This window comes from Xyrauchen texanus, chromosome 20 (assembly GCF_025860055.1).
Source record: "Xyrauchen texanus isolate HMW12.3.18 chromosome 20, RBS_HiC_50CHRs, whole genome shotgun sequence".
In the NCBI taxonomy this organism is placed as follows: Eukaryota; Metazoa; Chordata; class Actinopteri; order Cypriniformes; family Catostomidae; genus Xyrauchen; species Xyrauchen texanus.
The window spans coordinates 16,485,144-16,498,841 of record NC_068295.1 but is presented as its reverse complement, the minus strand read 5'-3'; the positions used below and the strand labels follow the sequence as shown (position 1 = coordinate 16,498,841).

Sequence of the window (13,698 nt, the reverse complement as noted above, 5' to 3'; positions counted from 1 at the left end):
AAAGTTTTAGAAATAGATGACTAGGACTGAATAATTAAGAAAAGTGCCCAACATATAGATGGGAACTCCTTCAGTATGGTTTAAAAAGCATCCCAGGGTGATAACTCAAGAAGTTGGTTGAGAAAATGTCAAGAGTACATGTCTGCAAAATCTAGGCAAAGCGTGGCCACTTTGAAGATGCTAAAATATAACATAGTTTTGATTTATTTAGTTATAACATAATTCCCATAGTTTCATTTATATTACTCCATAGTTGTGATGGCTTTGCTATTATTCTAAAATGTGAAAAAAAAAAAATAAATAAACAAAGAATGAGTAAGTGACCCTAAACTTTTGAATGGTAGTGTACCATTATGTTATATTAAAATCTATATGAATTTTAATGTTTATACTCGTTTCAATGACTTTTCCAGGCAGGAAAATTACAATTTTTATTGCAGTGGAAACCCTGAGATTAATATGGGTTCACTCTTACCTCTTCACTGGGTATCAGCTCCTGCAGAATGAGCTGTGTGTCCATGCACAGCTCTGATAAATCTCCGGGCAGATGCGAGGCTTCGTTCAGTACAGGGAGGAAGGTCAAATGTTCACAGTCTAAACTAGGCTGCTCCTCTCCCTAACGGCCTGCCTCACAAAGTATCCAGGGGTCTGGTACACACATGAAATAAACAAACGTTTAAAACAGATGTGGAGATACAACTGGAGCTGCATAATAAAAAAGAAAAAAAAGAAAAAAAAAGATTAAAGTCGTAAAACATTTTTATAAATGACACCGTAAATAAAATACCTACCCTGGTGCAAAGAGTGGCAGATACTATTTAAACCCCTAATACTTCGTTTTTGCAGTTAGTGTTCATTGTGTTTATTTAAAGTTCAACAGACACCCTACATCAATTCCTAGCCTTAACCCTAACCTTCCCTTACAAAAATTAACCATGGTTTTACTACAGTAACCATAGTATCATCACCATCACTAAAATATCAACAAAATCATAGTAACCTCAAAATTTAACATGGTTACTATATTAACACCACATAACTGTAGTAACACCATGTTAACTGAATTAAAGCTATGGCTTCTGCCAAAAAATAATGGTTACTACAATATTACTATAGAAAAACCATGGTTAGTTTTAACTGGATCAAACCTTTCTCTCAAATCCCTGAGAGGAAATCAATCTTTAAATTCATTTTTATGTATTATTATTATTATCATCCACACAATAAAAAGCACATCAACAACGTCACCTCACACAACTGCTGCGATACTGGGGGCAAAGTTAGTCTTCAATTTTTGTGTATCCACCAGACAATTGGAGTGCAAATAGCCTCCTCTGTGGCAGGTGCTATTTACGCCTAATGCAAATAGTCACTCTGTTTTATTAATTTCAATATCTTTATCAGGCCTGGAAATAAAAATTTTAAGCTTCATTGATATGTACAGGTTTGCCATGACTGTGGGAACCCGGTAGGAACAACGGCAATGGTTCACCTTTTTGGAGCACCGTAGTTTCTTTCGACGAATTTGTGATCGCATACGGTTGTGCCCTTCAGCAGTTTTCTGCACCCAGCCCTGTTTGAGGAAGACTCCTGGCCCGGGGCTGAAGAGGCCCCTCTCCCTGAGTAGGTCCTCTTCTATTCTTAGCCACTGAAAAGCCAATTGCTCATTTTCACTGTGAATCATCTACACAGAACATGAGCGCAGCACAATGAGTCAATTAAACTCCTCCTGATGGATTCCAGTGGCACAGCAGTTCCAAGAAAAATATATATATATATATATATATATATATATATATATATATACATTTAATGTATTTATTTTTAAAATCATAAACCTGTGCGTGACTTCTCAACATGCCATCAGAAATGGTCTCACAAGTTTGCCAGTGTGCTTCCATATCGGACACGAACCCCTTTAACAAAAACACACACGCGCGCACACGCACAGACACACACAAAAGTACATTGTAAGGTGAACAACTGGACAGTTATATGTACTGTAGCTTTTTAGATTTGCACTGTTACAATAACATTTCGCAAATTGCATTCATGTGGGAAAAACAAGCTAGTGGCTATTTAACCATACAATAAAGCTGTCTCCAATAGTCCTCAGCGTGCACTAATTAACTTAAAGTATAATATAAGCACAGTGTGAGGTGGCTGCTGGCCCTGCGCCATGCTCTGTGTCCTGCTGATTTATTGTACTGATAGGCATTAGCCCTTCAGGAAGCCTGTGTACTTCACCACTAACCTGCTCATATCCAGATTTACTTAAAGGCTCATTAAACCAATCATCACAGTGGTGTACTCTTACAGCTGACCCAACAGCCACATTGACGGCAGTTCAGAGACTAGGGGGACTATGAGAGTACAGAGTCCAACACTATTATAGCTCATATTGAGACAATCATGAATTAGTAAGGCATAAGAATAAACCCAAGATTGCTAAAAATTTTGTTTGTATAAAAATAATTCTAACAAATATTGGCGTTCTTTGACTGTGCATGCATATGTGCTATCTAATGACCAATACAGTGCCTATTAAAAAAAAATGCACTCCCATTGAAAAATGCACTTTTCCATGTTTTAAATCAAAGTGGATGTAATCTGGCTTTTATGGGCACTTTTTGACCAAAGGTGCATCTAAACACTGAATAAAATGATAACACTTTACACCAAAATTGTATTCGTTAACATCAGTTTTACTTTTTTAGCACTTAATTATTTAAATTATTTAAAATTCAAAGTATGTAAATAGCATTAGTAAATGCATTATGAACTAACATGACCAACTGTATTTTTATTGATAATAACCAATATTAATGCCATAAAAATATATCTGTTCATTGTTAATTCATGATATGTAATGTATTGTAACAAATAGAACCTTATTGTAAACCAATTTACCAATAAACATAATACAGACTTTAAGTGAGTGAATAGCAAATTCAAACATTTATTTTGTTTTTATTAACTGTAATACATTTGGACCACTTTGTAGAATGTTTTTCCACTTTGATCATTGGTATGCAATATAAATTCTCTGTGGTTTAATGTTGTAAAACAATCAAATATGAAAACTTTCAAGGGAGTAAACACTTTTTGTAGGCATTGTACAAAACTAATTAAAACAACAGAACTTCAATTCTGGAGGACAAAATTTCAAAACATTCTAAAACATTTAAATATTTCATTGGGAATGAAAAAAAAAGTTGTTATTCAATTTCTCCAAACTCAATCTACTACAATTCACTAACATACAGCTTTGCTGTTTGCCACAGCAAAGTGAGAAAAATCCTGCGAAAATTCAAGAAAAGGGCCATTGGGGGACATAGCAAAAAACAACAACAAAAAACAACAACTCCAGTAACAAGTTATAAAACTAGAAGAAAATTGTGCATTTGTGTGTGCCAAATGGATGGCAGGATTAAGAAGTTCACAGGAGTAATTATGGCCCTGTCTTGACAGATAAACACTGAATCATTGTTAATCGCATTCCTTTATTTAGAGAATCATAAGTAATATATAGCATTAATTACTCCATTTACCAAACAGCAAACTTATTGGCCTCGAACGTGCGCCACATTAAACAGCATCCCCCCTGCAATTAACATCACACTGATTTCCATTTTAATTATTTTCCACAGAAAAAGGCCACCTTTGATGATAACATAACATAATGTCAGCTTCATTTTAGGCTGTTGGCGAATGTGTAATAAACTTAACTTGATCATTAGCTATGTTAATTATCTTTCCATTATGAAGTTATAATTAGTCTGTAGCATATATCTGAAATGAATCCGGAGGAAAGTTTGCCCTGCACTATGCTGTATGGTTTAGTTCTCTGGTGTACAGACTACTGGATTAGACTGCATATGTTTAATAAACATTTTAAAATGCTGGAGCATTGGGTAATTTATCAATCATTGGATGAAAATCATGAAATAGTCACAAATATCTAGCAACAGAAAAGATCAAGGGACACAATCGGCAATTAAAAAGACAGTTAAATGCACATATCGTGAATTTATGCTGTGAGATAACTTTGTTGAAAATAATTGAAAATTACTTAAAAAAAAATATTTCAAGGGATGCACAGACATAAAAATATTGGCCTATTCCGATGGCCGTTAATACATTTTGTTAAGGCTGATAACCAATATTTATGACCAGTTTTATGAATTTATACTGTATAGTGTCTTTTGTTTCTATTTATACTTTTTAATTCTTCAATAACATATTTTTGAAATATCTTATAATATTATTAAAAAGTTGGATAATTGATTTTTATTTGTAACCTAGAAAAATAGAAAAAGAGTACAGTTTACATTGGAAAAATGAGCCCTAATATTATCTGCTTCCAATTCAGTCACACTAATAATTCCAAGATTAGACAAAAAACAAAAAAACAATGCATATTTCTACATTTCCAGGATCAACACACAATCCCTTAAACTGTGTGGAATTTGCAAAAAATTTCAAGCAGCAGGTTTTTGAGGTGGCCAATTTATCAAGACAGCTGATAAGCTGTCACAAGCTGATATGATACAGAGTAAGACGAAATGAATGTTTTCATCGGATCGGGACTGCCTATAATTACCGCCCTGTTTCCGCGGCAGAGACGAAGATAGCAGCAGTTGCAAAGAAACAGCAATTTCATGCCCTCGTGCCTGAGTAATATCTCTGTGCATCCTTTTCCAGATGGCAACGTCTTCGGCGGTGGGAACTAATGATGTGGGCTGCGTTTCGGGGGGGAAAAACAACAATAACAGCGTCTTTAACCTTCAACAGCAAACGCAATGTTCTAGTGAGTGTTCCCATGGAAAAAATTAACAAATATCAATTACATTGCCCACTGAGGTGTACTCAGCTGTAATCATCCAAATTGATTTAGTGATAGAATTGAGACAGTGCCACGGGGTAGGTGGCGGCTGCCGGTGGTGGTGACATTGGGATGGTGTGAGGCCACCTGTAAAGGAATTATCATATGCTAAACAATTCACTTCCTGTCAGTCCATCACATGGCCTCAGCATTACTGATAGAAAGCAGTTTAGTTGGAGCACTGAGGTGAAACAGCAAGACAATTTTGGACATGCATCTTGTCGAGACATGAAAATATAAGTTAGGTTCCCTACCTCAGAACTGTGGACTGAATCCTTCCCAAACCTCCTCTGAACCGACTGCAAATGCACTGCTGAGAAGTCCTGCCCTCTTCTGGTGACCATTAATCACTTTCTTCTTCTGAGAGTCTGAAAAGAAAATGCTCAATTACATTAAGCATGCAACAACATACACAGTCTGGATAGTGTGGAAAAAGCAGCTAACAAGTGTCCAGCACACATGGGAATACTGTTTAATACTATTTAAAAAGCATCCCAGGTGGATACATCATGAAGTTGGTTGAGAGCTGTTATCTAAAGAATGGCTTACAGTACTTTTTGGTCACTACATAATTTTCATATGTGCTATTGCAATATTTCATAGTTCTAATGACTTTACTACTGTAATAAAATGTGTAAACCAGTAATAATAAAGAATGTGTAGTTGTGTCCAGTATAGAGAGCGATCTAAAGTGGATTTTGCTGATACCAATAACTAAGGTGGTGGGAAAGTCTGACAACTGATTAATCGGACAATATTTTTACAAATCGATTTATAGAATGTCAAAAACAAATGTATTTCTTTACTATGGTGGGCAAAGTCAAAGAGTCCAAAATGTATAAAATCCCAGATGCAGTTTTTGTTCAACCAAAATCTCAATAATGCAGGACTTTTAAGTATAAACAAGCCCAAAACACAACGTGGACACTTATTTTGAAATGACAAAATGATGAAAAAACTATCTGCAACTATCCCAAGTCCCCAAAAACAACTATCGGCACTGATTAATCTGTAAAACCGATATATCGGTCTACCTCTAGTCCAGTATAAACTTTACTGGTAGTGTACAAAATATTCATTTGCTGAACTCAAAATTAGCAGACAAAATTGTGCTTGATGCTCTACATTGTGTAGGCTACAGCTAAGATACTCCATTAATATGTGACAATCTCTTCTCACACATCATCCACATACAACCAAAACTTAAGTAAGATACAAAAGATGACTGACAGTAATCTCAAAGTGTGACACACAAGAAGCAGTGACTGACCTTTAAAGAGCTTCCAGGCTTTCTTTGCTATCTCCACCAACAGAGGGTTGACATCACCCATAGAAACCTGGCCCTCCTTGCCAGCTGTCTTAGCAGACAGGTCGATCTTATACGCCTCGTCTCATGCCTGTCGCCACTCCTGCATCACTTTTCTCCAGGTGCTTTCCACAAGCATCATCAGCTTCGACTCCACTACAAGAATCACAACAACATTCAATAAATTCTTCTTTTAATTATAAAATGGATAGTTCCAACGCTAATGTAGAATGTGCTTCGAATGTGGCCTAACCAATCACAATTTAATGAGCCAAGCGGTCACATAGCTTGGCAACCATAAACTTATAGTTAGACCAATGAACTGCATTACTTGGCAGAAGAATTACTTATTGATAATAAATTTAAATAACTGTCAGTTGAACAGTTTTGTCTTATATAATATTTCCCTTGCCACTTTTTTATAAAACCAATAAGCCACTCAAGGCAGTGTGTTAAAGTTATTTAACCACATTGCGTTGTGCCTAGGAACACCCCTTATCCATGTTAAAGTCACAGTAACATGGCCTCAAGCAGCATAATGCTTTATTTAACTCATATGCCTAGCAGAAAAAGAAAAACTGACCCTCTGCTGAATCTGAGACATTAGTCTGTGACATCCCTTGGCTGTTTTTGTGTAGGAACAGGTACCTCCAGATGTTTCTTGAAGGTTTTTCTTGGATTTCACAACCAAAACCCTCACTAAATCTAAAAGACAGTGACAACAGTCTAATTAACATACTGATCACATGCAAGCCACATGTTCGCTACTCTTTGCAATATCACCAACTATGAAACCCACCTGCCAGAGCGGATGAGGAGGAGGCAGTGCATGAGACAGCTGATGAAGTGGACATTGGCATTATATGTCGCCATAATTACATCCCAGTGCTGCTGTAACACGTGAATTGTATGAATAATGAGCTCCTGCTCGACAGGAGTCTGTCTGGGTCGGGACAAGTACAGCAGGGCTCGGTTCAAGCTTTTATACAGAACACTGACTGTCATCTCCCGATGACCCTGAACTCTCTCCAGTGCCTGATGTCTGAAGGTTTGTCTAAGGGTATTTGACATAAAATTATTTTGGACATGCGATATGACATGCAATATTACACATTAATCTATTTTAAACAGCATTTTGCTCATTCTTTTATAATTATTATTAATGCAACTTTTGTGACCTCTTTTTAATTGAGAGACTACATAGAATATTGGTATTTTTTTATAATTCTTGTACTAAAATAAATTTTTCATATTGCAGGAGCTTTTAAAATAATATGGTGAATGGAAAAAGCTCATTAAAATTGGTGAAAAAAAAAAAAAAGCAATTGTGACAAGTCAATTTTATTTAAATTTGAACTGAAATCTTGATGGTAATAAAAAAAAGTCCATGGACACATTATGCATAATTTACCCAAAGGCTTAAAAAATATTATGCTAGGACTGAAATAAGAATATGAACTCGCCACTGCAATCTGTTCTGCTATGAAGACCAGTAGGTTCTCTGGATCAGCCACAAACATGCCTGAATAGAGTTTCTCCACTAGCTTTTTACAGAAGAATGCCACGTTTTCAACCAAAATGGCAGCCTTTCCTTCCTGCTTGGACTTGGATGGACCTTGAAAGAATTTAGTGGGACATTGAGTTAATGGGATATTATGTGAAAGGTGTAATTTACAAGGGCATATACTATATTTAATGATGTACAAACACTTTGCATTCTGACAGGTGGGTTTGAGGTCATAATATAATTACAACACAATATAAGCACTTCCTGTTTGCTTTTGTATAAAAATCTGTTAAGAAAATCTTGCTTGTGCCATTCACTTTCATTCAAATAGAAGAAAAAGTGTGGAGAAAAATAAATATATTTTAGTCCCCTGCCTGTATCTATGTTCAGCTTTCCAAAGATATGCAGTGTAGCTTTATGATGAGTGATATATTTTATCATCTCCAGCCACATGTGTGGACTGGCCCTCTTCCTATCCTGTCATGTGGATGATGTCCATCATAAACTCCAGAAGCTCAGTCTGAAAGCGTTGCCTCTGCTCTTGAGACACACCATCTGGGGAAAACTAAAAACAAAACATTCAGAATGTTAAAATAAGCAATGCTGAGGAAAAAAAAAAAAAAAAAGATCTTCACTACAGTCCACCAGTGCACTAATGGCAAGGCTGTATAAACAGCTTGTAATGGTCCATCATTGAGCAGCAATATGCATCTAGTGCAGTACCGTGAAAACTGAGCAAAGAGTGCCACCTTATGGAGAAAAGACACTTTACACTGCATCAAATATTTAACAGTTCAATGTAAATCCTACACTACAATATAAGTACCTTTCTTAAAAAAAAAAATTTTTTTTTTAACGTACTCTATATGGTTATGTTAGGGGTTAGGGACTTGAACAAACCCCTAACTTGAAAGCAATTTTGTGGTGTTAAAATAATTTCTCCTATCCCAACTTGATAAGCCATTTGTACTGTAGGTTAATTTTCTTGAAAACTGTAAACAAGGTTTATAAAAATGCCTTTTAGTTTTGAGCGACCCATCCAGACAATCTGTTTCTTTGATCAATGGCAGGCTGGGGGCATATTAAAAAAGCTGTTTCAAAATATTGTTTATTTTTTTCATTTCAATTCGGTGTCGTTGATGGCGCAGAAATGTAATACTTCAGTGTTAAGTATTAAACTTTGGACCAAAAAATCATGGAGCCCTGGACCAATAAGAAACCCACAAACCACCCAGAATACCTTAGCAATTGAGTGTCAATATGTCAGTATTTTACATTTTTAGATTCAGGTTGTTTTAGATCTTAGTGCTGCATTCGACACAATAGATCACAACATTCTCTTAAATAGGAAAGAGAATTATGTTGGCATTTGTGGAGTTGCATTAGCATGGTTTAGGTCCTATTTAGCAGACCACTACCACTTTGTCTATATAAATGAGGAATTGTCAAATCAAACAAAAGTAAAGTATGGAGTGCCACAGGGATCAGTTTTAGGGCCTCTTCTTTTCTCCTTGTATATGCTTCCCCTGGGAGATATTATCAGGAATTGTGGAATAAGTTTCCACTGTTATGCAGACAATACCCAAATTTATATTTCTTCAAACCCTGATGAGATTTAACAATTCTCCAAATTAGCAGAGTGTATCAATGAAATCAAATATTGGATGGCCAGAAATTTCCTTCTACTCAATTTCGACAAAACAGAGGAACAAATTATTGTAACAAAAACCTCTAAAAATAAGCCGCTAAAATATAATTTGGCTCTCGATGGATGTAGTTACATCATCTTCAACAGCGAAGAGGTTAGGTGTTATATTTGATACCAACCTGTCCTTTAAAAATCAAATTACCAATGTTTGTAGAACAGCCTTCTTCCACCTAAGAAATACTGCTAAATTACGAAACAAGCTCTCTGTTGCTGATGCAGAAAAACTAATTCATGCATTCATGACCTCAAGACTAGATTATTGTAATGCATTACTGGGAGGATGTCCAGCAAGTTCAATAAATAAACTTCGATTGGTTCAAAATGCAGCAGCCAGAGTGCTGACGAGAACCAAGAAATATGATCATATTAGCCCCATTTTGTCGTTGTTACACTGGCTACCTGTTAAATTTCGTATTCATTTAAAAATTCTGTTAACTACGTACAAAGCTTTGAATGGTCTAGCTCTGCAGTACTTAAGTGACCTTCTACCACACTATATTCCATCATGTTCATTATGATTGCAAAATTATGGCCTTTTAATAGTTCCTAGAATATCAAAATCCACAAAAGGAGGTAGATCCTTTTCTGATTTGGCACTTAAACTATGGAATAGTCTCCCTAACACGGTCCGAGATGCAGACACACTCACTCAGTTAAAGTCTAGACTAAAGACTCAACTATTTAGCCAGGCATACACCTAATTTATCCTTAAACTCACAATAAGGCTGCTTTAATTAGGTCTGCAGGAACCAGAAACAATGATCATGATCTATAACTCTGCAAATTGAATGGCATCTATTCTACTATTATTTATTTGTTTCCCTGTCTCAACCTCGGGACTCCTATCCTGGGGTCACCAGAATCGTCTGGATTCAGCTCCATTCCTGCATCGTGTTGGACTGCACTGCTATGTGTCACTGTGTGATGATGAGTAATAGCAGCCGGTGCCAGCCAAACATCACTTCAGTCAATTACAATGGACTTCAGAGGATGAACTGATGCCAACTCCAACTGTAAGACATGGGATACTTCATATGCCATTGCCTGAACCTTGGACCTCACCGAAATTACCTGCCGGGTTGAACTGTGATGCACCTCACTGATCTCTGCCTGCATCACCTCGGTCTAATGATGGACTACACTCTTGAAATGGAATATATAGACTACCATTAATTGCCAACAAAACCCTTCATGAGACAACTAACAAGGACAATTGCATCTATGTGAACTTCTTCAATGAATCCAGGAAGGACTTCAAAGACATTAGTCATTAATCTTACAGTTCAAACACAACCCTTGTTTAAACACTGTCCCTTATCACTTACTTAGTTTAATAATTTTAAACCATGACTTGCACTATACATAAGTAATATTGGCATTATATTCATGAGGGGAACTGGTGATCCCACAGTGAGTCTGGTTTCTCCCAAGGTAATTTTTCTCCATTAACCAACATCTTCTGGAAATTTGTCACCTTTAGCTTGCTTACTGGGGTTATAAATACAATTATTATTTAATTACTCATTTTTAAACACAATTCACAATCGTATTTTATTAAACTACACAATAACAACTCTTAGACATTATAGATATTACAGTTTTATCTTCTGTTAATGCCTGATCTTCTATAAAGCTGCTTTGAAATAATGTGTGTTGTGAAAGGCGCTATCCAAATAAAAATGACTTGACTTGACATTTTCCCATTTGAGAAATACCTCACCTCTAGCAGCTGTATTAAAGGATGTAGACCTCTTTGGCAGAGATGTTAATGAGGCTATCCATCAAGAGGATGCGGATGAAGTCACACACCTGCTTCCTGCCTGGGTGGGAGGGGCTGTGCAAGAAGGGCTCCCCCACATCATTGCTCTCTTTGGTACCCTGGACACCTGCAGAGCTCTGTATAAGAAGATTTGATGTGTAATATAATTTCTCAAAACTGCTGTACCACATGCCTAAGTGGCAATAAAATGTCTCTTGGGTAAATTTTTTAATTTGAACAGAAAATGTAAGGTGCAATTCACAAAAGTCTCACCTCAGGGGTTTCAAAAGGGAAAATAGCACTGGCCAGCGCGCTGAGGAAGTCAGGGGAGGTCTAAAGGGGGTCTTGAGGAAACAGACTGTGCACCAGGCAGAGGAATTGCATTACACTACCTGGGTACTGGACTTCCTAGCCAGCTGCACCTCCTGTTACAGGCTTTTAGAGAAATACAAGAATGACACAAAATCTAAAAGGAAGATGGTTTTACAGGCCTTGCATCAATGACTGTGATGAAAGATAAATTCTGCATGTAACAGGATTATGTAACCTCTTTGCAATAACTGATTGTAGTCATACTAACCATCTGTCAAAGATTACATTCTCTAGGATTACAGAAATATATTTCTGACATCTTGAAAATATTGTAATAATGTTTCAACAGAAGATTTTCTTGTAAGAATTCAACCAACAAACTCTGACCAATATGGTTGAAAAATTTCGTACATGGATTTTGTAATTTTTTTTTAATCCAGTTATATAAAATGCAATCAATAACAGCATGAACACAGCATGTCTATTTATTTTGGTATTGCATGTTGTACATCTTTTAGGGACATCGATATCGGTATCAATAGTGGTTAACACCTGAATATCCTTCAGTCAGTATCAATAAAGTTATGTTATATTATCTAGTCCCAGTACAATTAGCAGCACATTTCAAATATAAAGTATTAATAAACTACAGATCCAGCAACAGATTCTACTTTAGAATTAATTCAAGATTAGCAGATTTTTTATCATGGCTGAGCATTAATGCAGTATACTCTACAAAAATCTTAGTGTTATTTACCTTAGTAATGATAACCCTTATCAGCTTTAAAAGGACAAAAGCTGCATCTGCACACAGTGGAAACACGTCAGTTCCATCACAGCAGCGGTCAATCAGACTCTGAAGCATCAGGTCAACATCCACCTGCAACCAAAAGGACAAAGAACATGTATAAACCCTCACATCATTTATCAACCAGGAAACACAACACTTTTAATAAGACAAACATCATTTTACAATCAATGAGGAGAGTCATTTAAATTCCAAAGGAAAAAATAAAATAAAATAATTATATACATTTATACAGTACTGTGAAAAGTCTTAGTCATAAGATATTTCACAAAACATTTCTTAAGATTACTTTATTAAGGTTATTTATATCTTCAGCTTTAGTGTGTCAATAGAAAATGTATATTTTAGACTCCCAAATATTTCTTTTGCAAACAGAATAGAAGAGCAGGAAGCCCTACAACAGATTGTGTGCCCCCCATAGAGCCCCCACTGAACATAGTGTCAGTCTGGGATTACAAGAAGGGACAGAAGAAATTGAGACAGCCTAAATAGATAGAGGAACTGTGGTGAATTCTCCATGAAGCCTGGAACATCTTATCTGCCAAAAACCAAGAAAAACTGTGTCCAGGTGTACCTAGGAGGATTTGTGCTGTTTTGAAGGGCAAATATTGATTTAGCTTTTGTTTACTGGACTTTGTATGATGTTCAAGGATAAATCAAAACCATTTATTTTTGAAGAAAACCTCACTATGGAAAATGTTTCATAAGTGCCTAAAATGTCATGTCCATGGTCCATGTCCATGGTCTCCACTAACGTTCCTGGTGAAACACCATCCTTGAACCTGGCCAGGATGTTCTTATAAGAGAGGAAGTGAGTGAGTAGAGAGAGAACCAGCAGCACTGTGCTGGTGTGGATGTGGCCCTCTAAGAAGATGAGGAACCAATCTGACCACAGTGTGAAGAAAACCCCTTCCTGGTTACTGCCATTCAAGAAACATGAACACATCAGTATCCCAGAATATGTGCATTTTTGTGACTGGGATCATGGAAACAAGAGAACAAGATGGGATTTTTTTGTGTGTTTTTACATTGTCAAAATTGTTTAAAGAGCATACAAGGAATGAGCTTCAGTCATAGATTACAAAATGTATTTACAAAATTATGAACAAAGCTCATGTCTATTGCAATTTTCAGGTATTTTATTGAATAATGATACCTTGTGATTGATCATCAAAATCCAAATCGGTGAAAGTGTCATTCTCGTTCAAAGTGGGAGGCAAAAGCCTGTGAACTAAGAAAATTCCAATCCTGATTGAACAAATCAAAGTGTACGCAAACAGACTCATTTTAAGGTATTAATTCTGAGTCTTAAAGGGAATTTTTTGTAATTTCATTTGCTCAATTACTCGCAAGCTATGAGTTTTCTGTTGTGTACAATATTTTTTATTAACTGCCTTATCCATCAATAACAGC

At 36.2% G+C, this 13,698-nt stretch overlaps 1 pseudogene; it reads right to left on the bottom strand.

The window, feature by feature from the left end:
* LOC127660327 (WD repeat- and FYVE domain-containing protein 4-like) overlaps positions 1 to 13,698 on the bottom strand; it is a 76,997-nt pseudogene that overhangs the window by 22,118 nt on the left and 41,181 nt on the right.